A 27,169-nucleotide genomic window follows, 5' to 3' on the forward strand; every position below is an offset into this window, starting at 1 on the left:
TGTTATGGTGGGTTTGTGGGTTATTTATTCTAAAAAGAATAGAAGTAGTAATGCATATTTACTACTGAGACACAAATCTAAAACACAAGTTTATAAGGTAAAAAGAATCTCCCTTCTAATGCTAGAGGTATATATTCCATAATGTACGGATGCTTGAGTGAGTATGCATGCTCAAGGCTCTCCAACTCGTAGATAAATAGACAGTGGAGTAAAACAGTTTAATATAGCCATGCATGATGGCACACAGCTGTAATCCCAAACCTAGGAGGTTAAAATAGGGGAAATCACAAGTTCAAGGCAGAATCACAGGTTCAAGGCTAGCCTTGGCAACAAGGCAAGATGATGTTTCAAAAATACAAATAAAAGCCGGGCGTGGTGGCACACACTTGTATTCCCAGCATTCGGGAGGCTGAGACATGAGGATCGCGGTTCGTGGACAGCCTCAGCTACTTAATGAGGCCCTCTGCAACTCAGTGAGACCTGGTTTCAAAACAAAGAATAAAAAATAGGGCAGGGGGTGTAGCTCAGAGGTCGAATGCCCCTGGGTTCTATCCCCAGACCGGCAAAATAAATAAATAAATAAATACAAATTAAAAAAACTAAAAAGGGCTAGAAGGTCTCAGAGGTAGAATGCCCCTGGGTTCAGTTCCCCAATACAAAAAATAATAATAATAATTAAAAAACAGCTTAATACAATGTTGACAATAGACCCCAGGTAGTGGGCGTTCACTGTAAAATTCCCAGTCTATCTGTATGTTTTAATGGAATTTTTTTGTGTGTGTGGTACTACGGGTAGAACCCAGGGGCTTTCTACCTCCAGGCTATACTCCCAGACCTATTTTATATTTTCATTTGGAAACAGGGTCACTAAGTTGCTGAGAGCTTCACTAAGTAGCTGAGGCTGGCTTTGAACCTGTGCAATCCTCCTGTCTCAGCCTCCCAAGTGCGGGGATTACAAGCATGCGCCACCACAACCGGTTTATCTGTATGTTTTAGAACTTTACAACCAAAGGTCATAAAAACAAAAGCTTTCCAACTGATTAGGATGATTTAGTGAAATAGGCAATCACGGGTGTAAGCTATGTGGCAGGTTTGCCGAGGAGAGAACTTCAGACCACAGACGTTCTCTGCCTCAAACCTCAGGGTAGGGGCCAGGGTGTTGCATGAACGTGGATCTTCTGATGATCTTTCTGGTGTTTTCTCCCCTATTCCATGCAACCGCTCAGCAGGAGAGGCAGCCCCAAAACAGATCAGGAAAGGATGCTCATGGGTGTGGCTTTTTCTGGATTTTTATCTGATTTGGATTCTTGGGTTTGGAATCTTCCTGGTGACAGAGACAATACTAAGTGTTCTAGAACTACACTGCTATAACCTTTTGCTGTTATGTTAATTACACTGCCGGCCTTGCCAAGTCGCTTGCTTTCAATTATGTTAACATCCTAGAAGAAACTCAGAGCATCATCAACACTGACTCGTCACCAAACTATTTAAGTCCAGCAAAACTCCTTTCTCTGGCAAAGAGAAGAAAAAAAAAAGTGTTCAGAAACTGTAAGCATTGTTTTCTGAAGCAGAGGAAGAGTGTCAGTCCCTTTCATAATGCAAGGAGAGCAGAAGAACATTCTGGAACTTAAGTATTAAGACAGCGAGTCATGACTGCGAAATGGAAAATATTAATATGAGTAATAGTTTATAATGTTTATGGATGGTAACATTTATTTTGTGGGCAGGAGTAAAAAAAGGAGAGATTAAATTCATAAATATGAATCCCAAGAAATAATTACAAGATAATAGTATTATTTATTGCCAAGTATTACCTATAAGAAGGGCAGCTTTTCCCTGTAATCACATGTTCAGTTTACCTAACATGAGGATTCTTCCATGTGGCTAAAAAAAAAAAGTTGCCTCTTATATGTTAAAATTTGGCAATAAAGTACCATTATTTTGTAATTACTTCTTAGGATGTGGATTTATGAATTTAATCTCTTTCTATTCTCTCCCTGCCACGAACGGAAAATTCTGAGGACTACCTCTCTCTTGTGGCATTTTGCTCTTCCCAGCAAATACTCAGTGTAAAAAAATAAATAAATAAATCGAGGCATAGAAATCAGGAGATCGGATTCTAGTTGTAGTTCTATCACTAAATTACTTCTTTTTGTCTTCCTTATCTGCAAAAAAAAAAAAAAGAAAAGAAAAGAAATTGTCTAGTCTACTCTAAAACTGTGTTGAATACGTTTGTCCCATCTAAGAGACATTTGGTGAGCCGTGTCCCTAAAGGGTCCCCTTCAACACTGGCATCTAAATGGTTTGTCCTATTCTAACTTTGTTGCTCATTCTCAACTCAGCCCAGCCAGTCCTCTAAAATGTAGTCAGCAAGAAAAAATTACTCCTGAGGGAAGAGAAAAGGTCAGGAATTCTTAGAAAAAGACATTTACTGTTCTTTTTTTAAAATCATTAGTAGTAGTAGTATTTGTAAAAGAAATGAAACCAAAAAAGTTAAGTGACCAGGAGGTAGGCCTTGAAGGTGAAGGGCATTAAAAAACCCAAAATCGAATCCTTTGCTTAGCTCCTAAAGACGACCATTATTTTTATGACAATTTCAAGTAGCTCCTTCACGTTATGAGTTACTCTTGTCCACGGACAGGAACCCGTCATCCCAGTACTTGAGAGGCTGAGACAGGAGAATCACAGATTTGAGGCAGGGGTATGAAAACTAAACAAGGCCTTGTTCAAAATAAGAAGTGCTGGGGGTATAGTTCAGAGGTAGACTGTCCCTGGGTTCGAAACCAAGTGTCAAAAAGAACAGTTAGTCTTGTCCAAATAAGGTCCTCAAAAGCTACTCAACAAAGTCAGCCCTTCTGGAACCCTCCTGCCCTCAATAAAAAGACTAGAAAGAAAAGGGAACTGATGTGACTAGTTCTCTTCCCAGGCAACCAGAGCTCAGGGTCATTTCTAGGGCTGAATCCCTGGGGCAACTGGGAATGGGGAATGGGGATTTAGGAATAAGGCCATTACCTTATCCAAGCTGCAGAAAGATCTGGAGAGCTACAGAGCATGGTGCCCCACATCTGTAATCCCAGTACTCAGGAGGCTGAGACAAAAGGACCACAGGTTCCAGGCTAACCTCAGGAACTTAGCAAGGCCCTCAGCAACTTAATGAAACCCGGTTTCAAAATAAAAAATAATATAGGGCCAAGGGCGGGCGTAGCTTGGAGGTAGAACATTCCTGGATTCAATACCTAGTATCACACACCACACACACCAGCTCCAGCGACCACTCAATTCACCAGCCAAAACAGGATGGAGAAGTCTTAGCACCCAGGACACAGTGACATGCCCAGAGCAGGCAGAGTCCTGGTCTACTCATTCCTGGCCATGAAACCTGGACACTGCCTCTTGACACTTTTCCCTTCCCCTCTGATAGAACAAGTATAATAATTTTGCTGCCTTATAGGGTTATCTGAGGATTTAAGTAACTAATTCATGAATCACGAATGAATAGTGCCTGGCATATGGTAAACACTCATTAAGTGTTAATCGTTTTTTACATTTAACCTTTTTGCTCCTGTTCTCAGAGCTGCCTACATCCATCTATTGGCAAATTAAAAAAATAAGGCAGTGGCTACAATACAGAACAGTATAGATTTTTAATTTAAAAAATAGGTGCTTGAGCCAGGCGTGGTGGTGCACGCTTGTAATCCCGGTATTTGGGAGGCTGAGACAGGAAGCTCTCAGTTCACGGACAGCCTCAGCTACTTAGTGAGGCCCTTTGCAACTCAGTGAGACCCTGTTTCAAAAGAAAGAATAAAAAATAGGGCTGTGGGTGTAGCTTGAAGGTAGAATGAAGATGTAGCTAGAAGGTTCCATCCCCAGTAACTAACACACACACACACACACACACACACACACACACACACACACACACGATGCTTAAATATAGTTGAGGGAAAGCCACTGAATTTATTTTTCTCAAAAATAAAAAGCAGCTGGGCGTGTCAGCGCACACTTGTAATCCCCGCATTTGGGAGGCAGAGACAGGAGGATCCCGCTGTTTCGAAGCCAGCCTCACTGGCTTAAGAGACCCTCTTTCCAAATAAGATATAAAATGGGTCTGGGAGTATAGCCCGGAGGTAGAAGGGTTTCCGGGAACCCCAGTACCACCAGATAAATTAAAAAAAAAAAACAAGAAAACATATATACAAATAAAAAGCTCTCATCTCCAAGAAATCAGAATGGTAAATTTAAAAGAAACAGGCTAGGAATACCTCCAGCCCTAGACTATGTGCTAACATGAACATGGTTCTCATTCTTCTCTTGTCCCTTTACAACATTCCAGGCTTCATATTCAGACCTTCATGTGAACTGTTTCAATGCATACTTAAAGTAACACTACATAAGATTTGTATCAGTTTCACTTTTCAGGCAAGGTGCCTGAGATTCTGAGAGAACAAATCATTTCCCCAGGGTCGGAGGATCATGAAGAGACGACCTAGGGATGGAGCCCGGGTCTGCTCGATCGACAATGTCCTCGACCACTGTGTCTCACTGTCCTCTTTCCTTTACACCTGTTTGGATGAAAAAATATAAAGCAAATCCTAATAAAAGGAATATGCCTTCCCATGCACATGGGCAAATCCCTTTCTTAGATGAGGGTTTTAGTTTAGTCCTATGGTCTCCTTCTGATCTCAAATTCTGTGAACCTAAGCTTTGCATAGACTGTGTAGGGGGGTGGTACTGGGGATTGAACCCAGGGACATTCTACCTCTAAGCTCCACCTCAGTTCTATTTTATTTTACATTCTGAAAATAGGGTCTCACTAAGTTGCCGAAGCTGGTCTTGAATCTGCAATCCTCTTGCCTCAGCCTCCAGGTACTGAGATTACCAGTGTGTGCCCAGCTTGTACCTCCTTTTTACAGAGTACATTTTTCTTCTGTGGTACTAGAATTGAACCCAGAAGCATTCTACTTCCGAACTACACCCCCAGCCCAATTTTATTTCTTATATGGAAACGGGGTCTTGCTAGATTGCTGAGAGCCTCACTAAGTTGCGGAGGCTGGTTTTGAACCTGTGATCCTCCTATCTCAGCTTCCCAAAGTAGTGGGATTGTAAACATGTGCCACCATGTACAGGTAAGGAGTACATTTACAAAGAGATGCATTTCTAATAATTGCTCCATTGAGAAAAGAAAAAAATACCTCTCTGTAAATTTGAAAGACTACTAAAGTGTTTGGTTTTTTCATTTCAAGAGCCCCCAAACAAGCACTCTTTAAATGAAAATTTGAGAAACAGACTTTTTAATATAATTACATTTTTAATAGGAAAGAGAGATATGAGGGAGGCAGTACAATCTAGCTTTGAATTTTATGGCTCTTTCTCAGATTACAACTTAACTCTTTGCCCCAAAGAAGCAAAACAAAAGTTGCTTCCCAAATGAAGATTTAGAACCCTTAAACTGAAATACAGCTAGGAGAAGAGATGAAGCCAGGTTTTTTAAAATGAACTTTATATAATCATTTGTCTTCAAATGTGTTTCCCCTGTAGGCAGTTAAGTTATTCCCTACTTTTTTCTTTTTGTTTATGAGATCGTCCAAAGAAAACGAAATTGGTTTTGCTACAGGGAAGTTGAAGGGTGCAGAAAAAAATTCAAGCCCAAACCTTCTGTGTTAAAGTAAAAAACACATGGAGAATGGTCGTCTCATTTCGGTGCGTGCTTCATTAAGGATTATACTTTGTGTGCAGGAGAGTGTTGGGGGGATACACGCACTTTCCAAATGTCGGTTACAGAATGAGGTGAGTGCTACTCTATTTCCTTCTCACGCTTTCTATCTGTTTGGATATTTAACCTCTACTCACCAAGGAATAAGTTCATCAAAAAAAAACTCAATCTGTTTCAGGTATTACACTCTCCAGGGATCCAATCTCAAGACAGTGATCTCTTTTTCTATTCAATTAGTTATACATTGTGACCTAAAAAAAATTGATTGGGTTGTTCTAGTCTTCCAGTTCTAAAATGTTGTTGATGCAACAGAGCAGACCCTGAAGGAGGTCAATATTTAGAGATAATTTGCTTTGGGTTTGGTTTCTGGCTAGTCTTAAGATTTCATTAGAATAGATCATACAGTTTAATATCTTTGAATGTTATAATTATTTAACTTGCTTTTCTCAAACAGAAATTCACTGGACTAGCTTTATTGAGAGGGTAAAACCACACAGGATAGAGGCAGTACGTCTTTCCAAGTCAAACTCTAGAAGAGGGCTTAGCAAACTTCTTCTATAAAGGGCCAGAGAGTAAATGCGTTCAGACATGACGAGATCTCTCCCTCAGCTGCTTAGCTCTGCAGCTGTAGCATGAAAGCAGCCGCAGGTAACATGAAAATCAATGTGCATGGACTATTCCAGTGAAACCTCACCCAGAGACCAAGCTGCTGGGCTGCATCTGACACACAGACCATGGAGCACCCACCCTCTCCAGTTCATACAAACAGAATGAAGTCCAAAGGATGGCTGATCTTCACCCTCATCACAACAGTGGTGATTGAAAAATTGATGTGGGTGCTGTGTACTTCAGTGCATTAGGCTTTATGCTCTTGTCTGCACATCTGTGTTATAGCTGATGATGAAGTGTTTTTATTTTGTTGTTGTTGTTGTTGTTGTTGTTGTTGTTTTTGTGTGTGTGTGTGTGTTTAAGAAAATGACCAGCACATCAAGGGAAACTGGTTAGTGAAAGCTTAGAGAAGAACACAAAGAGAACTTTTCAGGATAAATCAGAGTTGTTCTCAGAGACTGAGAAATTTTAGAGTTAAAGGAAACTTATGTAACCTAACTTCCTTCCCAATATAGGAATTCCTTTGCAACACCCCTGTCAGGTGTTCATTTTACCTCTAGGAAATATGTCTAGGGTTGAGGTGAGAGGCAGGATTATTGACCTATTTTATTGTATGTTGTTGTTATTATTGTTGTTACTATTATTATTACTTGTGGTACTAGGGATTGAATCCAAAGCCATTCTGCTTCCAATCTACACACTACTGGCCCTTTTTTAATTTTTGTTTTATTTTGTTTTGAAACAGGATCTCACCAAGTTACTGAGGATCTCCCTAAATTGCTGAGGGTGGCCTTGAACCTGCAATCTTGATTGACACAAGAATTGAGATTATAGGCATGTGCCACCATGCTTGGCTAGGATTATTTTATAAGACAAAAATGGCCCTATTTCATTCAATAAATATTCTCATAGCCTAGCATGATGACACATGTTTCTAATCTCCCAGTACTTGGGATGCTGAGATAGGAGGATCTCGGGCTCAAGGCCAGCTCCAGCAACTTAATGAGTCTCTCTGCAAACTTAGTGAGACCCTATTTCAAAATAAAAATATAAAAGAGGACTGAGGATATAGTTCAGAGGTAGGATGTCCCTGGGTTCCAACCCCAGTACCATAATAAATAAATAAATATTCTTGTACAATGACCAGATTCAACATTCTTTGAGAACACAAATATTTAAGAAACTGTCAGTCCCAGTTCCTCATGGAGAACTGAAGAAAACAGAGCATAAATTATGATAAAAAGTTTTTTAAATAGTAGAAAGGTATTAGGAAGCTGGGTGTGGTAGCATATGCTTGTAATCTCAGTACTTGAGAGATTGAAACAGGAAGATCACAGTTTCACGGCCAGCCTCAGCTACTTAGCGAGGCCCTCTACAATTCAGTGAGACAGTTTCAAAATAAAGAATAAAAAATAGGGCTAGGGGCGTAGCTCAGAGGCACAATGCCCCTGGGTTTCATCCTTAGTACCACAAAAAGAAATGTATTAGGACTTAAAGAACAATAAGAAAGGTGACCCAATTTGAAAATGGGGGAAAGATATGAACAAGTGCATATGAAGAGATGCTCAGCTTCACTGGTAGCCAGAAAATATATATAAAATAAAACTACAATAAAGTACCACTTCACAGCCACCCAACTGACAAACACAATTAAAAAGTCAGATTGTTTGGGGCGCTGTAAGGATGTGAAACAAATAGGGCAGTTAGCGTTGGTGTGGGAATAAATGAGTTTATTATATTAAATGCTTAAATAATACCATGACAGCTATGTGAGTTTATCATCATCTCCATCATCAGTAAAATGATTACCATATACTAATGGTGGATGTATGCATTAACACAATCAATTTGGAAAACAATTTTGGTATTTTCAAATAAAGCTGAGCTGTTATATCCTGTGACCTAGCAAGTTCACTCTAAAGCAAAACCCTGGAGAAACTCTTGTACATAAAGAACTGTCCAAGATAATTCATAAAAAAATATTTTTCTTAATAGTCCAAAGTTAGAATCTGAGTGTCCAACGGTGGTAGAATGGACACTATGTATATAATACATGTATTTTGCGCACACACACACACACACACACACACAGGCTTTTCAGTACTACATGGTGCTGAAAATTAATGAACTACATCTGTCCACATCAACACAGATGAATCTCATCCAATTTGTCCCACGGTGAAAAATGTTAAGTCTCAAAAAAATAAATAAATACAATGTGATGCTATTATATAAAGCTCAAAAACAAGTCAGGAGTGCGGTTACATACCTGTAATCCTAGTGCTTGGGAAGCTAAGACAGGAGGATCATAGGTTCAAAGCCAGCCTTAAAAATTTAGCAAGATCCTGTTTCAAAATTTAAAAATATTAATTAAAATAGGGCTGCGAGTGTAGCTCAGAGATAGAATATCACTGGGTTAGATTCCCAGTAAAAAACACAGACACACACAGACACACGTATAATAAAGTTATAAAATAAAGCAAGAATAATATAAACTCTTGCTATGGTCTGAATGTTTGTGGGCCTCAAAAATGTGTATGTTGAAATCCTAACCCCCACAGAGATGGTGAGTCTTTGCCCTCATGATCAGAATCAGTGCCTTTATTAAGGAGGCCCCAGACAGCTGATCGCCCCTTCCACCTTGTGAAGACACAGTGTAAAAGATACACCTTTGATGCAGGAAACAGCCTTTATCATACACCAAGTGCCGTTACCTTGATCTTGCATTTCACAGCTTCCAGAACAGTGAGAAATATACTCGGGGTGATTATAAGCTACTCAGTGTGTAGTATTCTGTTGCAGTTTCCCAAGCAGACTAAGGCAACCCCACATCTAGAAGAGCTATCGCTAATGCAGGAGAGAGCGGGAAAGAACTGGGAGAGGCCTCAGGAGACTTCAAAGGCTACACTCATGTTCTTCCATTTAAACCGAATGGTGGAAACACAGGTGTTTGAGGTCATGTGAACCGTTGTATCATACTCACATTCTATAAATATTTTAGATCTACTCAATAATTAATGAAAACACATTTTTCAAAAGAATGAAAGAAGAAGGCGAGGTCGTTTCTGACCCTTAGGAAGGGAGAGCTGAAGGTCACTTAAGTGATGGGTGGTGGTGTACTGATGCGCTAACCTGGGATTCTGCGGCTGCATCAGGCTCCAGAGGAAAACTTGTGCAGTCCTCCATGAGCAGTGTCTGCGCTGGTCCTAGGCCTCGGACGCTGCAGGACTCTCTGATGGCTTGGAAGTCCTACCTGGGTCTGTCCTACCCCAGAGTCACTCCACTAAGTCACCTGGTCTCTCGGAAAGTATGCCATCATCTGCAGCAGGTGTTGAAAGACTAGTGGAGATCTGGGGGTGACGGAATGCTGCCCACCAGGCCGAGGGGAAGAAACAGTGTAAGAGAAAAGGCAGAAAAATGCAGGCCTGGGTACAATGGGTGCAATTCTATACTCTGAATCAACACTGAACTCCTCTGTCCCAGCCACTTTCAAACATGCCTAACAAATATATGTTGTGAGCGTGTCATCATCTCTTCAAATAGCTGAGACAGCTACACATCTCTCCCCCTATCATAATTCTTCTATTAATACCAACCTGAATGTTCTTTGTTTTGTTTTGTTTTTGTGTGTGTGTGTTTTTTTTTTTGGTGGTACTGGGGTTCCTGGAAGCCCTTCTACCTCCAGGCTACACTCGCAGACCTATTTTATACTTTTTTTTTTTTTTTTTGGAAACAGGGTCTCTTAAGCCAGTGGGTCTGGCTTCAAACCAGCGCAATCCTCCTGTCTCCACCTCCCAAGTGCAGGGATTACAGGGATTACAAGCGTACACCACCATGCCTGGCAAATTACTTTTTTTTTTGGTGGTACTGGGGTTCCTGGAAGCCCTTCTACCTCTTTACTACACTCCCAGACCTATTTTATACTTATTTTTTATGTGGAAACAGGGTCTCTTAAGCCAGCGTGGCTGGCTTAGAATCTGCGCAATCTTCCTGTCTCCGCCTCCCAGGCGCGGGGATTACAAGCATGCACCACTAGCCCAGCTCATGACCCGAATGTTCTGAGGGTGATTATACCAGCAACCCCGTATTTACCATTAACTATATACATGACAGGTCCTACTAAATGCCCTTTAGTTGCAGAAACATCTCTTTATCCTCTGACAGTGCATCTCAGTTCTGGTTCTCTGAACACTGTCCTACTGGGAGTCAATGTCCCAGTGAAGTCCTTGAGGAGTCTGGCTCCTGGCCCAACTCCTACATGTGATTTTGCAGCCCTGATCGTAAACAACTACAAAGTCTTTACCTGCCAGAACTCACGAGGGGAAGCTGCCCTCCCCACATCAGGCCTGCTGCAGGAACACTTGGCAGTGTCTGCAGGGAGTTGCAGTCAAGGACTCGGGCCCTCTTGCTGGGACAAGCCGCTCTGCAGGTCTGCATCCCTAGCCAGGCATTTCTCTTCAGAGGCCTCTTTATCTTTAGTCACTGAGGCCTTTCTTGGGTAGCATTGCTGAGATACCCTCGTCAAAGTAGGGGAAACCATATAGATCCTCTTCTCCATTCTGACTCTGTATTTCTTTGTGCCTAGTCCTTCTACTGGCCCCTGGGTCCATCAAACTGTAGAATTTTGTTGTTGTTGCTTAGGGCTTCCTCAGTGGTGGGATGAGTCCCTGTCTGCACTGGCCCATCTGACCTTGATGGCCTCACAAGCCCACAGAGAACAGGGAACAGGGGAGTCGGCACCTTCTCTACCTAGCTGCCTGCTGCACTTTCGGGATACGTGATTAAAGGTGCAGCTCTTAACTTTTAGATTATCAATTGTCCTGATCCGCTACTCTGACACCTGGCAGCTCAGCTAAGCTCCTGACAGACCTCACTGGTCTTTGCAAAAGTCAGCAGAGTTGGGTCTGCCTGTCTGTTATTTCTAAGCCCCAGTTTCCCCATCCACCAGCCGACAATCCCAGTCTAGCTCCATTGACCAGGCCCTCCCTACTTTCCCCACTGACCAAATACCAAACCCCTCTTACCTGCCTCCACCAGCCCATAGCAGGTCAGTTCTGGGCCAAAATCTGCTCATGCCCATTTAACCCATTCATCCCCACAGGTGCAGTGGTATGAAGAGTATTAGAGGGCAAATTATATTTTTAACAACTTAGATTGTACATTTTAAAAGATAGGCATATTCAATGACATAAGAATTCTCAGTAACTTAAAAAGGCCAAGTTTGGATTCTGGATCTCTATGAACACCACTAACTCATCTTCCATCTCTCCATCCTTTCAAATGGTCCTAAGGCCTAATCATTGAGCTATGCCTGAGAACTATAAAGTAAATCTCTGCCCCTTTATAAGAAAAGGTGCTGTAATCAAGCCATAGATAGATAAATAAATGAAATAAAAAAGTAAATCAAGGCAGGGCCTCTTGCACTCTGTTAATCATGAAATCTAAAAATCTCCAGGACCTTTCTCTAGCATCTCTCTGCACCATCATTCCTACTAGATGAGGAATATAATATGAGCTAATAGATCCCAGATACAAGTTGTCCTTCTTGCCTCCTTCAATGTAAGAGCTGATTTGCAGCCCTTACTTGGAGCTAAGAAAACCACCTAGAAGAAGCTATCATCTTCATGCTGACTGTGTCTTAATTTTTATAACTTCTTCAAAATGAGCATTTGTTTTTAGTTTTTCTGTCCTTCCTACTTCCAAAAACTCTATGGGTAGTTTGTTATGAGATGTACACAATAGCTAAGATAGAAACAAAGTCAAAACCCATGTAATGAGAGGAAGAAACAAGTTTGAAATCCTAAGCTAGTCATTTTCAAACTTTAGTGTACTACGAACCACCAGTGTTCTGTCTAAAATGTAGGTTTTCAATTCTAAAATCCCAAAATTCTACAAATCTGTAGCTCTGGGCTGACGACCTGAGTCCACATGAACAAGTGGCCCAGATGATTCCAACATCAGTAGTCTAAAGACAATGCTTTAAACACTGACATTGGCTAAAATAGTGGCTACAACTGAAAGATGAAATGTGAGTTTTCTGGTAGCCAAAGCAAAAAGGGGGAGCACTGTAGTATATAAGTATCATTACCCTTCACCAGAGAGACATCCATTTCATAGATTCTAAAAGGATATAACAGGCATATTATTATCTGTATAATAATGTTCTAAATTGAATTACTCCAAATCAGTATATGGTAACTCTTGAAAGCTTAGGGAATTTTGCTAAGAAAAATAATATGAGAAAGTATATGATAGAGTACTTGATAAAATTATAAGTACATTTAGCTCCTGAAAATATGCATTAAGTCAATATAACTATTATCATTGTACTTCTGACTCCTTATGCTCCCTATGAGATGACTTATGGTGTTTTAAGTTCAAGCGACTTAATGGGCTTCTACTACAGAACAAAGTGTGGAAAGAGAAGTGGTCACAAAGGGATGAAGCTGTATCATCCCACGATGAATCTGTGCTTTCTTATATCCAAAGAACTGACCTAACAATTTCCTAGGAGTAATCCACAATCCATATGACCTGCCCTTCTATGATAATAATCTTTTATATGCATATATTTACAGCTATATCAAGATGTCATATTAATTTATATATCATAATACTTTATAAAAATTTCTAGCAGCTTCATTTCACAAGTAGAGAAAACAGGCTCAGAGATTCTAAGGGAGCTGTCCTTGGATATCAGCTAGTAGGGGACAGGCAAGAATGAAACCCCAGGGTATCTTCTTTCTACTCCTGTGGGATGACCACACTATAAACTCTCATTGTTAGATCCTAACACCAAAGTAACAATTACATTTTTATTATCTTTGTGAATATCCTATTTATCTTTCTGCATTATTTATTAAGAGGTCAGATCAATTTCGGGAGTTAGAAAGATCACTGGCATCTTTCCTTTGTATTAAAATCACAAGTGCATACCTCTCAAGATGCCCTTGCAGAGGAGAATGAGATTGATACGGATGCATAATTCTATAATTCAATGAATGTGACCCAAGAAAACTGACTTCAAAAATCTCACCTGATAACTAGATGCTCCATAAGGCTAAGAATATGTGAATAGGTTTTGTTTTTGTGTGTTTTGTATTTTGATTTTTTCCTGGTTTCAACAGAGATGCTGTTTGTTACATCATAAATACCTGCCTAAACAAATGCTTTTTGCTTTTACGTATTAGATGCACATCATGGGCACAGAAATATATAACGTGATGTTTTTAATATCTATTAGTTACTCATATATAAGGGAGTTAGTCTCTTTAAAGTTTTAGAAAAACAAAACTGTGACACCAAACAATGTAATTTCCACACTTCCCAAGACATTTGACTGTGATATGAATTCAATACAAAGAAATCTGAAACTTTAGAAAAATTGTAGCATTCTTAAGTTGTAAAAAATATCAAATCTTTCTTTCAAGGATAATAATAAAATAGTAACCTAAAAGTATAGCATTTATAACACAAAGCTCTAATAAATCAAATGAAGCAATTCAACAAATACATGGAAGATCTACTATGGACAGGCACTGGTGCTAGACACTAAAAATATAAAGGGCTCCTGGTCCAGAGGCATTCAAAATCCAAAAAGAGAGCCATGTGTATAGTAATTAAATAGGTTTAATTACTGTAAATCAGAAGAGAGATATCAGCAAGATGGTAGAAAGGACTTTTCAGTTATTGTCCCATCAAAGAAACAAATTTGAACAACTCTCTATGCATGAGAATATCTTCACAAGAACTTGGATAAAACACAGAAATAAGAAAAGATATACTAACAAGGATAGAGGATAGCTTCACACTGTCCATGCCATCCTTCCCCAAGCCCAGATAGCACAATACGGAGAGAGATGTCATCTACTTGTGGGAAGGAAAGTTAAGTGAGCAAACAATTTTGCCATACATTCCAGTTCCAGGCCTACTCCAGTGAAACCAGGGACCAGGCCTCCAGGCCAATCCTCATGGCCCAAGTCACCATGCCAGCATCCATGAAGTCAGGTTCCAGGCCAGCACTATCCATAAGGCCTCCAGGCCTCCCAACATAAAAATAATCTCTGTAGCCCAATACTACAGCAGATCCAAGTCCAGATTTGCCCCAGTACTCCCCAGCACTGGACTGACACCCATGGACTATCATGTAGACCCAACCTCCAGGTCAGCAACAACAGATATAAGCTCCAGTTCTGCCCTAAGGCTGTCTCCATAGCCTCAGGCATCAGGCTAACACCCGCGCGTACCCAGGCTCCAGACCAGCCCCTATGAACTCAGGCCCTCCCCAGTGATAGCCTAGTCTGCATGGCCCCAGGCTCCAGGCCCACTCCAATAGTTCCCAGTACTGTGCCAGCCTCCAAAGATCCAAGCTCTAAGCCTATCATTAAAGATGCAGGCTCAAGACTCATTCCCAAAACCCCAGGCAACAGGCCCAGATTTCAGTATTTCCGCATTCCAGGTTCACCCCAGTGAACACAAGTGCTAGGAATATATACCACAGACTAGAATTGGCCACTATGATATCTCCTGGGTTCCTAGGTACTAAACCCACCCAGTGCTGACCAACCTGAGGACTCCAATAGCAAGCACACCCCATACCTCACCAAGAAGCCAGCCCCAAATTTCTGGATGGACTGAGCTTTCACTTTTGGAGCCAGCCTGTAAAGACTGGAAGAGGTGCCTATTTTTTCAAATCTGCAGACACTAATACAAAGCTATACAAATAATAACCGGGGAAACATGATACTACTAAAGGAACAAAATAAAGCAACCGTAACCCACACCAAATAAGTGGAGATCCAAAAACTGACAAAAATACTCCAAATATTCACAGTAAAGAAGATTATTGAGCTACAAGAGAATACAGACAACTAAAAGGAGGTAGGAAGACTATTCACAAAATGACTAATTCGACAGTTAGAAACTATAAAAAGAGACAACAATGATTCTGGAGCGGAAGAACAGATGACTAAACTGAAAAATCCATAGAAAGCTTTAACGGAAGACTAGATTAAGCCAAAGAAAGAACTGGTGAGCTCAAAGATAGATCTTGGAAGTTATCTAAACAGAGAACCGAAAAAAATTAAAGTTAGCAATTAAATAAAAAGCATGAAGAAGGCCCACAGAATTTGTGAGGCACATAAGTCAAATCAATAGATACATATGAGAGTCCCAGAAGCAGCAGAGTAAGAAAAAGGATTTGTAAGCTCCCATCGCCTTCATTCCTCCCACCATAATTAAGAAATACATCTATTGCATAGCACCGAGGAAATATTTAGCCATCCGGGATTCCATTGTGGCCTTGTTTACTGGGGTAGAGAACAGAAGGGAATAAGGATGTGAGCACTTTTTCAAGCCTGGTTTTTCCACTGCTACAATTCCATGAGATTTCAAGTGGCGTGAATTTTTACATTCCTCAAATCAGAGTTTGAACGTCTCCTCTTATTGTCGTTTGTTACACAACTCTATTACTCCATGTCTCCATTATAAAAAATGGTACTCAGTGGTAGCTAATGTACCAGGCAATGTGGCACTGTTGGAAGCGATCTATTTAGATTTGTCTAAGATTCTCTGGCAAATCAGTTATGGAACTGGGATTTTTTTATGGAACGGACTCAAAATTTAGACTTTCTAATAGCTCTCCTCTTCAAAAAGTTGACTTTGCTGTTTCCTTAGGACATCAATAAAACTTCATGCCTCGTTCTTTTAACAAAACTCAGTGTTTTGCCAAAATTTCATTCTGTCTCAGTACATTTATTTCCTGGAATAAAAAAAGCAATTCGACATTGTTACTTTAATGTGTGTCCTTCTCAGAAAGAACGCTTCCTCCGTGCAAAACCTAATAGCTGCTTTGACGGTGTAATCAAGCAAGCACTGCCTTTAACTCCCTCCTAGTCAGCCAGGCCTGCCACACTCACCAATCGGCATCCTCACAGTACAGCGAGGCCAGGACTATTTGTTTTTATATTCTTCCTAATCAGCACTATTCCTTCCAGAACACACGTTTGATTCAATGATGCCCCGTGGGAAGCATATGAACTACAGTGGTCACCTGGTAATTACCGTGGCCATCCATGGCTATCAGGGGCTTTTGCACAGTTTAACTGCAGCCCGAAGATGAGGTCTCCTTAGCGGCCTCTGTTAACCAGATATGGCCCTAACTCTTGATGTTTCTTTTGGAGATGCATGACAGGCAGTCCTAGATTTAAAGAAAAAGTGGAATCCTACATCTTTGGTTTAGGACTTAGAAAATAAACTCCATACATAACTAAGGAAGTATGTATTCACTTTCTATCTGAGCCTGGTATGTGCTTAATAAATAGGAGAAAGATTGATGGATGAATGGAAAAACCAGCATAATAAGTGGTAGTAAAATTCAGGATCAGCTCATAAAGACCACGTGACCTGAAATAAAGCACCCGGGCCTCGGTGAGTTGAGACTGGAGCGCTCGGCACACCAGCAGCATGCCCTGCCATAGGACTGGAGGGGTTTGCAGGGGACCCCAGCAAGAGTGGCTCACTGACAGCCAGGCATGGTGAGCAGATGCCTGTGGATGGAGAAAAGGAAACACGGTGGAGGGAGTGGGGAGCAGGCACTGAAGTGGGTGCTTACCTGGGTAATAAGCACCCTTGGGGGCATTGACTCCTTACTGTGAGTCAGCTGTGTTTGCTTAATCTTCTCCTTGGTAGCAATATGCCTCTTTTATTTCTGTTATGGATAAAGTACTATAGACTAAGAAAAAGGATGATCCAGTGGAATCTGTTGCAGGGGCGGGCTCCTGAGATGGTGGTGCTGCGGGGTCCAGGGGTTTCTGGTCAGCAGTTGCAGATCCTTATGGCCATGTAGACTCTATGAAAACTAGGCTCCAATGCTCACAGTGAACCAAGATTTTGGAAGATAAATTTCTTCCCAGTGTATTGCGAAATACTCAGAATTCTATAGACAAACCAAATCAGGCATGATTTAAAAGAACCCCCATGTTTACAGCCAGACGAACCTAGTTCAAATCCCTGTTTACTTACCTACTGTGTTACATATCATGGACAAGTTATTATCAATGAGATTTGGAGTTTTCATCTATAAAATCAAATCAATTTCTAATAGAGTACTTCAAAAGGCTGACCTGAGAACTCAGTGGCATCATGGACATATTCCAATCTCCATCGGGTCCATTGTGTTCTGGAAACTGTTTTAATGCTGGGGACTCATCAGTAGACAAAATGGGAAGAATTTCCCACCTCCCTGCCTGCATGGAGATTGCATTCTAGCCGACTGATCTGTGTCCCCGGGCTAGTTTCAGTCCTGGCACAGAGCTGCTGTTCAGGACACATCCAGGCCAGAGCATCCTCTTCTCTGCCTGGTGCTTGACTTCAAAATAAATTAAGGAGAAGGTTCTAAAAGGGCCTGACACCTCCATCGCAGGGCAGAGAGATCACCCAGTGTTGACGGTGAGCACTTACTATTTCCAATCCTCATGGTTTCAGGGCTTCCTGCTCTGTTTTTTCTCTTTTTCTTTTCTGTATTAAGAATTTAACTCAGAGGTATTCTACCTCTGACCTACACACCCAGCTTTGTTTTATTTTTTAATTTTGAAACAAGGTCTCACTGAGTTGCTGAGCCTGGCCTCAAACCTGAGATCCTCCTGTGTTCATCTCTCAAGTGCTGGGATGACAGGTGTACACCACCATATCCATCTTCCAGGTTTATATACAGAGCACTTTATGTGGAAGATTTTCTAAATTACTGACCCTCCTGATCACCTGTCCTTACCAGGGGAACCGTATTTCTCAGTGGGGAACAGGTAATCTAGCCAAAAGGCAAAAGCAATAGAGGTTTTTGGTCTCCTTTCTTCTCCTTCCACCTGGGCCAGTACATTTCAGCAGGGGCTTCTCTACTGGCTCAAATTTTGCCTGAGGTGTTCCTCCCAAGGCTTGAACAGAAAAGTGCAGAGGTCCGCATGATCCAACTTGGGTCATATTCCCTAAATAGCTCTATTCTTTTTAACATCTTTTCACATTTCTGAAATATTTCAGAGTAAATATTTAAGTAAATAAAAATAAAATAGTCCTTGAGAAAATTGCCACATAGAACCAGAAAGCTTTTATATGGAGAAAAAAAAGAGGAAAACTTCAGTAGTATGGGCAGGCCCGGGTAAGGGGTCCTGGATAGTAGTAAGATGTCATGGTGCTCCATGGTGAAAAGAGCCCAGCACAACCTGGCCCTCAATCTCAGATTCATGTGACCCTTCTATGAAATGTATAAACTGAAAATTCCATTTATGTTTACATTTCCTTTTAAACTTTAGGTTTGGCATGTAGGCTTCTTTTTAATTATTTTTCTATTGGTGCATTGTAGTCATACATCATAATGGGGTACAAGATAGTGGAGGCATACATGCACACATCACCCAATTGAAGTTTGGAAGCCATGTAGCTCCTACCCAGTATCCACATTGAGGAATCTCAGGCTCTTACCAAGCCAGCTCAGCCACAGAGACCACAGAATCCTAGCAGCTACATTTTGCCTAGTTCCTACTACTGGCCCAGAAGACATGGGAAAGAGAAGAATAAGGAAAGACTAATGACTAAGCCAAGACAGCGGAATCTTCATTATGAGCTCACTCTCTCCATGATTTCAGTCTCATCCATGATGATCACAGCTCTAATTTAGTCAATTAATGATTTAACATAGATATATGCCTTTCACAAACTATGCTGTAGGTGCTTAATAAATACATGGAATGAAAGCAATGTTTCTATTACATACAGCCACACATTAAGCTCTGCTCCAGTGTATGTTAAAACTTTCATGTTAACTTTCCATGTCTTTATATGAAGATGCTACCTACTTACAGTGGTAGGGCCCCCAAATATTTGCCCAACTAGAACCTTAGTAAATCACCTTTGAAACAAGAATCTTTGCAGATTTAGCTAAGATCAAGGATCTTGAGATGAGGTCATTCTGAATCTAGATGGTTTGGATACCTCCAATATCCAATGGCAGTCAACCTTGTAAAAGAAAAAATTAAGTGGATGACAGAGAGACAGACAGAAGGCCATATGAAGATATATTTAGAGACCCATGGAATACTATCACAATCCAAGGAATTCCAAAAATCTCTAGAAGCTGAGAAAGGAAAGAAAAGATTATCCACTGGAGACTTCAGGAGTTCAGTTTTGATAACATTTCTTTTTTGCAGTACTGGGGATGGAACCCATGAGCATTCTACCACACCTCCAGCCCTATTTTTTATTCTTTATTTTGAAACAAGGTCTCACTGAATTGCAGAGTGCCTCACTAAGTAGCTGAGGCTGTTCGTGAACCACAATCCTCCTGTCTCACCTTCCCAATGCTGGGATTATAAGCATGTGCCACCATGCCTAGCTTGATTTCAGATTTTTAGCTTCCAGAGCTGTGGAAGAATACATTTCTATTGTATTATGCTACCAGGTTTATGGTTATTTGTTGTGGCAGTCCCAGGAAACTAATATCATTGAGTCACAAAACTTGGGAGAGTAACATGTCTTCTGTCAAGAACCAAATTCCAGTCTTACACCTTAAGATGCATCCAGCAGCTCTTTCCAGAGAGGTTGGCTAGACAGCTGGCAACCAGCTCTAAGGTTCTGAGTCTCCTTGCTTTGATGGTGCCAGACCACCTCCCTCCACTTACAGTCATGTCTTCAGGAGGATTCAGGTGTCAGCTGGTGCAGAAAACAGGCATCCACCTGCTCCCAGGCACTGGTCACATGATAGCATTACACACTGAAGCCACCATCTGCAACTCACATCCAAGTACAGTTCAATGTCAGCCTTACTCTAGTTCTGAATGAGCCACGACCAAGCCAGGTGGCTCAGGGACCAGGATCTTGCCACGAGCAGTGCAATTCTGGATCAAAGCGTTTCAGAGCAGATGAGCTGAAGGCTGAAAAAGGAAAGGCCTTCTGAAAATATCTCAATTGATAATATCCAAACCAGAAGGCCTGGTCATGGGCATTTCTGAGATGTCATCCTCATGATATTGTCTGGCCTTTTTTTTTTAAGGGTTGTTTTGGAATATTGAATTAAATTGATTTTTTACATTAAAATTCATACTCATAAGTAGAGCAGAGACTAGGTATAAAACTGTTGAAGGAGGTGGTCAAAAAGCATAAAAGATGCCCAGATAAAGACCCACAGTGAAGGAAAAACTGCTGCAGAAACCATAACTGAAAAGGAATATGAAAGAATGGTGAGATTATTTCCTTGATGAATTCAATCATGACTTCCAACTTCACAATATGCTTGTATGAAAGTTAGTTCTCTTCCTTTTTATCAATCAGAACAAAGAACAGGAGACAGGTTGGAAGTCTGTGTTCAGAGAACAGACATCTACTCACTAGGAATTAATGAAGTGAGTACACTTAGTAGACTTCACAGGTTTCTTCCAGTTTGAAATTCAATCTCCTCTAATGTAGTCTGCAGTGACCCCCATCCTCCATACAGTCAAGGTGCTCTGGATATAACATCCAAAGCCTTCACAATCAGGCCCATCTTAGTACTCAGGACAGAGGCAGAAGAGTAGGAAGGAGTGATCAGAAATGAGACTGAAAGGAAACAGGTGCAGGACATTCAGGAAGGACTAGAGAGATCAAACTTCATTCTCAAGACAGCATAATTGAGAACTACTAAAAAAGTTTTATTTAAAAATGATATAATTAAATGTGCACTTTAGAGAGATTAAACCAGCAGCCCTGTAGAGAATGGTTAGGAAATGCTCCTAGAAAGACTAGTGACAAAGTATTTGTTATAATTAGTTATATATTGTTCCCCAAAGATCTCACTTATATATATTAATGTTAAGAGTTGAGGTAATTAAGTCAAGAGGACTGTAATATCATCAGTGCATAAATCCATCATGATGGGTTAACTGGGTGGTAACCTAGGCAGGTGGGCTGTGGCTGGAGACTGTGGCCTTAGGGACTGTGCTTTTGTTTTTGAATCCCCTTGCCTGCCTGCTTGCCTGCTTGCTTGCTTGCTTCTGGCCTCCATGATACAAGATCCAAGCCTTGCTCTCTTCACTCTCTGCTTCTCACCATCATGCCCTGAGCTCTACAGATGTAACCTGGCCCAACGTGGACTGAACCCCAGGATCTAAAAACAAACAAACAAACAAAAATTTGTAAGCAAATAAATCATCCTTCCTCTAAGTTCGTGGTCAGTCACTTTGGATTATTGCAGTGAGAATGTTGAGTGGGACAGTAATGGTCCAGTGGAAGGTGATGAGGCTTTGAATTGGGGCAAGGAGAGAGGGGATGAAAAGAAGGAGATAGGGTGTATTCATTTCGAGTCACCCCCCCCCATGTCATTTTGGCATGGGGCTGTATTTCTATTTTCTATATTTCTATCTTTCTAATAAACTTCTTTAAATCTTTAAAAAAAAAAAAAAAGGAGATACACTCAACTCACCACCTTGATGTGGAGAGCGGAGGAGAGCAAAGTCTATGACTATTCTAAGTTTCCAGCTTGGGCAACTGGGTTTGTCTACCAAGATAGAAAATATAGAAGGGTCAGAAAAAATTGGGGTAAAAAGATGGTTTGGTGGTAACCTGAGTTGGGTGTCTGTGGGATATTTAGATGGAAATGACTAAAAGGAAGGCAGAAAAGGACAAGTGGAAGATATGAGCCAGAAGTACAGACACAGATTGCAGGTGAAAGAGGGGGAGTGGTCTAGAGCAGGAGGACAGACAGTGCAAGAGGGAGGTTTAGAGACAGGCTGGGTATGTGCACATTTGAGGGACCCAAGGGGAAGGAGTTGTGAAGGAGGATGAGAAGCAGAGCAGAGAAGTGACACTTACCCAGAAGGACATCTTCCAAGAGTTTAACTATCCCAGAGAGTGGGGAAAGGCAAGGCTGGGAAGTCATCTAAATAATCCAGGGGTTCAGCAATTATGTTACTGATGATCAGCGAGAAACATATCCCAGGAAGGACATCCCGCATCCCATCGAGGAGAAGCCAGATGTAGGGTTAGGGAGTGAAGGAGAGGTGGAAATGTGAAGGGAAAGGACCAGGTTCTCTTTGATGGAGTTTAGCTATAAAGAGGACAGAGGACATCAGTGGGAGAGGACTCAAAAACTGAACTGGGGCTCTCTTACTGGTTTTGTTTGTTTGGGTTATAGATTCAAAGTTGGGTTTTATTTGTTTATAAGCTGTAGAACTTGAGACTACATATGCTAAATGGAGCAAAGCAGTAGAGGAGGACAAGAGAAAAAGCAAAGTCCCTGAAGAGTAACCTCTTATATAATAATATATAATATTAATAATTATAATTAATAATAATATAATTAAATCTGGTTCAAATTCCTGTTCTTCTGTGGGACTTGTCCCTGTCACTTCTCATGTCCTCTTCTGGGATCCTATAGCTCTTTGTTTAGATGATTAACCACAGTGAGTCAGAGTGGATTAATTATAATTAATTGATAATAATAATAACATATAACCTCTTATATAATAATATAAAAATAATAATAAAATAGGACTGGAGGTATTTCTCAGAGGTAGAGTACCTCTGGGTTCAATTGCCAGTGTAACAAAAATAAATGTAGACAATTTAAAAAAAAAACCTGGGACTTGCATGTTCCTGGGATTTAATGTTGGAACACACATTGCCTGATCAATATGTGTTCCATCATTAAATCACATTATAAAATAACGATCCACACACAAATCTAAATGGCATCTTCAGTTTCATCCTGCTTCTTTGCTAATCTTTTTATGTAGAAAGGCCCCAAAGTCCAGTGACTTTATACGGCCCACAATATTGAGATAGTAGCCCTTCTAAAAATAATTGAGGGAAAGCATTCAAAACCATTTCTTTAACAGCCTTCTCTATGTTTAAATTCAATGCTTTGCCTCAATTCATGAAAAAAGCCAAAGGGACAGGATCTATTACTGTAAAGTACTCACAAACCCAAGGAGGTCCATGGACAAGTAACATAAAACATAGAAAAATCACTTGGACGTAACTTTGTAAAAATCATTCACTGAACTTTAATAAGAAAAATGTACCTAACACTTGAGAAAATACAATAGTAATGTTAACAATAGTGATGATGCAAGAAATTCTGACTTGGAATTAAGTGGGAACAACTGTCTTGTGTCTCCTAGATTGACCACCCAATCTCTTTGCAAATTATATCATTCTCAGACTCAGCAATTTTCTAATAAAAGAGTCAGACTGTCTCCTGTCACGGTGACAGTGCCCCCAGAACAGGGACAACGTTAAGTGTTAAGGTGGCAAAGCATTTCTCTGCCTAGGAAGGGGATATGCGGGAACACTAGCTGTACTCTTGGCAAATCTGAGAGCAGGTGAAAGTCAAGTGAGGGCTCCAACTGCCGAGTAAACAAATATTTGAGCTGAGCAGGTGCTAGCAAACGAAGAAGAAATCTGTTAAGGCTAAGACAATTAATAGAAATTTGATGAAAATAATCAGGGATGATTGTAATCAAAGTAAAGCGATTGTTACAGGATTGGGGATTAGAGATTCGACATCAGTTTAAGGACAGAACCAAGACTTAGATAACGAGCCATTCAGCTCAATAGTTATTGATCAGTGTTCACGTATCACACACAAGACCACCAGGATACAAATACAAATTCAACTTTCTCTCTTCCTGCACAGCATTCACTATCTAGCAAGATTGGGATGCACAATCCACTCTGACTCACTGTGGTTAATCAGCTCAACAAAGAGCTATAGGATCCCAGAAGAAGATATGAGAGGTGACAGGGACAAGTCCTCCAGAAGAACAGGCATCTGAACCAGATTTAAACTTTACCAGGCAAAAGAAAAGGAGTAGGGCACTTCAGGTGTGAGCTCAACATAACGAAAGTTGTTAACAACACATTGAAACAGACCTGGAACACAGAAGGTCTGCGGGCCACAAAGCTATCCCGACAAACTGGGCCAGACCATGAGAGTCTTGAACCTCATGCTATGAAGTATGGACTTAAACTTTGGGTGGCCACTGACCATGAATGGATTTTTTTGGTATGTGTATGGGGGGAAGAGTTGCATTTATTTTGTTGTGATAAATACAATTAACATAAAATTTACCATTAGTGACATTTAGTGTATGTGGTGCTGGGGATTGAATGCATGAGCATTCATTCCACCTCCAATCTGCACCCATAGCCTTTTTTTTTTTTTAATGTTGTAACAGGGTCTCACTAAGTTGTTCAGGGTCTTGTTAAGTTGCTATGCCTGGTCTCTAACCTGTGATCCTCCTGTCTCAGCCTCTCAAGTACTGGAATTATAGGTGTATGGTACAGTGCCTGGCTTAACATTTAGTATATTCATTATGTTGTGCAACTATCACCACTATCCAGTTCCACAACATTGTCATAACCTCAAAGAAAATCTCACACATGCTAAGCAGTCATCCCATATTCTACCCTCCCTCTAGCCCCTGGAAACTACTATTCTACTTTCTTTCTCTACAGATGTTTTTATTCTGGATATTTCATGTAAATGAAATCATAAGATATGAGTTCTTTTGTGTCTGGCTTCTTTCACTGAGCACAATGTTTTCAAGGCTCACCCATGCTGTAAGCACATACCGGTACTTATTTCTTTTTTGACTAAATAATATTCCATTGTATGGACAATATGACATTTCATTTACCCACTCACTTTACATACTTGTTTCTGCCTTTTGGCTACTGTGAGTCATGCTGTCAAGAGCTTTCATTACATGTTTTTGTTTAAGCACCTATTTTCAGTTATTTTGGACATATACCCAGGAGTGGAAATGATGGGTATTTGGTAATTCTGTGTTTAAAGCTTATTGAGGAACCGTCAAGTCCAATGATGGTTTTATGCCAAGAAAGAACTAATTAGATCAATGTTTTAGATAATAACCAGTGGCAGGAGTGGGGTGGTGGGGAGGGAGGAAAGATTAGGAAAAGTGTGAAGACAGGGAGCCAGCCAGGAGGCTACTACTCTGCCCGAGTCAGAAAACAGAAAGCCTGCTCCAGGGCAGAGAGAATGACCACAGGAAGAGAGAGGGCAGCAGATGTGAAGCCATGACTGAGGCAGAATGAGGGGATGGATGAGCAATTAGATGTGGGAAGGGGTGGGAGAGAACACTGTGTTCATAGCCCCACCTCACATCATGAGTTTCGTGTTCACAGTTCACCTCCTTGGCTAGATGCTGAGATTCAAAGAGAAAGAGTCATGTCTTAGTCATTCTCACATTCCCGGCTTTAGCAAAGATCCTGGCCTAATAAATGAGCAAAAAACAGTTTCAGGGTCTGGATGAATAATGGTGCCAGGTATTATTCACAAGAGAAAAAGAACTGATAGATAAGGACTGTGTTTGGGATAGGATAGTATGCAATACAGTTTATTAGAACAGAACACAGACTGGTTTACACATGTAAAATACTTGGACAACAGACAGCTAGAAACCGAGGGCTAACTCTCAAAGGGAAAGTTGAGACAAAGGACAGTTCTTTGACATATACTATTGGTAGCTCTACTCATTAAGATATCTCTCATTTAGATATCCAACTTTGTGAACCATTGTGGCATAATCTAAATTATGCCTACAGCGAGGATCCAAGTAGACCCCGAACATCTCCTATGTTAGCAAAGCTGGACTTGTGCAAATGTCTATTTTCCTAACATGATCTCTACTGGGGAAAGGGTTGTTTATAAGAAACTTTAAATAGGAACAGGTAAAAAGAAGACAATCTAAATAGGGTAGGAACAAAGTGATGCCCCTTTCAGAAAAATATCCCTGGTCCAGATATGACACCTACTTGAGAAAGGACCTCTTTGAAGTCAAAGGGACCAAGAGACTGTGTGTGTGTGTGTGTGTGTGTGTGTGTGTGTGTGTGCGTGCGTGCATGCATGCATGTGTGTGTCTCTGTGTGTGTAAGGGACAGAGAAATAATGCAGTCATTCCCTAATTCCACGTTTGTTTGCCATGTAGCTTTGTAGTACTGCTCCAATGAGAGACTTTCCATCCCATCTTTCACTCTGGGCTAGCCAAACACAAGACACTGAGTCCACCTAGCCAAGATCGGCAGAGCCACCTAGCAGACCCCAGCTGTCCTAGATGTGTGGGTGAGTGCTCAGTGCCTCGTGGCACTGTAGTTTGGAGATTGCTTGGTATGCAGGATTACTGGACTGATGATTAACTGATATAGGATCCTTTGCCACAGCTCTTTTTGACTCAAGACCATGAGAGCTGCAGGAAACACACAGCTCCTTTGAGGTCTCACAGATTTGCCAGCACTGGGAGACGGTCTCATTGCTGCAGGCATCATAGATGTTTTTAAATGGATATTAATAATTAGTGTTCAAAAGGAAAACATTTCCTTGTAAAAAAAAAATCTCTCTCTCAAGTTATGAGTTTCATTAGTAGGCAGTGGCATCATGTCCATGGACCTTGACTTACACACTAGTTGCCCACGATCTTATTACTGGAACACTGTTGAGCCTGATCTCAGAAACCCTAGCCTACTTCAATTTGGCATTCCAACACGAGAGCTGCCAGTCACCTCCCTTGCTAGCAAAAGCCTACAGAGATTTCTCACACCGTGGCATAACTGAGAAATCTACTGTATCTCCCACCTGCCTCCCCATTTACATCCTCCCAACCGCTTCAGCTGATGGTCAGCTGATGGGGCGGACAGCCCTCACCAGCTGCTGTGAGCATTGGCGCTGATGACTCTCAGCTGAATCTCTCTCAGGGAATTGCACTCAAAGAGAAGTTCCCAAGGTCACAGCCATTCCCTGTAAGCAGCTTGCATCCAGGCAATGGTGGAAAGGTACAAAAGTCTGGTTGAGGAACAACTTTGAGG

The 27,169-nt window shown here is 41.0% G+C and overlaps 1 protein-coding gene across 1 annotated transcript in view; it reads right to left on the reverse strand.

The window, feature by feature from the left end:
* The window catches only part of ANO4 (anoctamin 4), a gene marked incomplete at both ends in the record, with an annotated part of 438,431 nt that overhangs the window by 376,698 nt on the left and 34,564 nt on the right, over positions 1–27,169 (reverse strand). The window lies entirely within an intron of this gene.

The sequence above is a fragment of the Muscardinus avellanarius genome (genome assembly GCF_963383645.1).
Source record: "Muscardinus avellanarius genome assembly, chromosome: 11".
Taxonomy (NCBI): Eukaryota; Metazoa; Chordata; class Mammalia; order Rodentia; family Gliridae; genus Muscardinus; species Muscardinus avellanarius.